A 264-nucleotide genomic window follows, 5' to 3' on the forward strand; every position below is an offset into this window, starting at 1 on the left:
GAACACCCCACCCACGTCAAAAAATCCAGCAAATAGTCTGAGTGGTTAGTGCTTTCATACCAGTAGGTGGCAGTAATGCAACCTTACTGTTTTTTGCCAACCGCCATAAAACTCTACAAAGAAGAAGACGAAAGAGGCCAGTCTGTGATTGGCTGGTGGCGTGGCTCATTTACATACAACTTAGGGTTGCGAGCGCAGAGAGAGCAGAGCGAGCAAGCAGTTTGTTAGAGCTGAGCGCGAGCAGTTTGTCAGAGTTGAGCGGTC

This window comes from Kryptolebias marmoratus, linkage group LG14, assembly GCF_001649575.2.
Source record: "Kryptolebias marmoratus isolate JLee-2015 linkage group LG14, ASM164957v2, whole genome shotgun sequence".
Classification (NCBI taxonomy): Eukaryota; Metazoa; Chordata; class Actinopteri; order Cyprinodontiformes; family Rivulidae; genus Kryptolebias; species Kryptolebias marmoratus.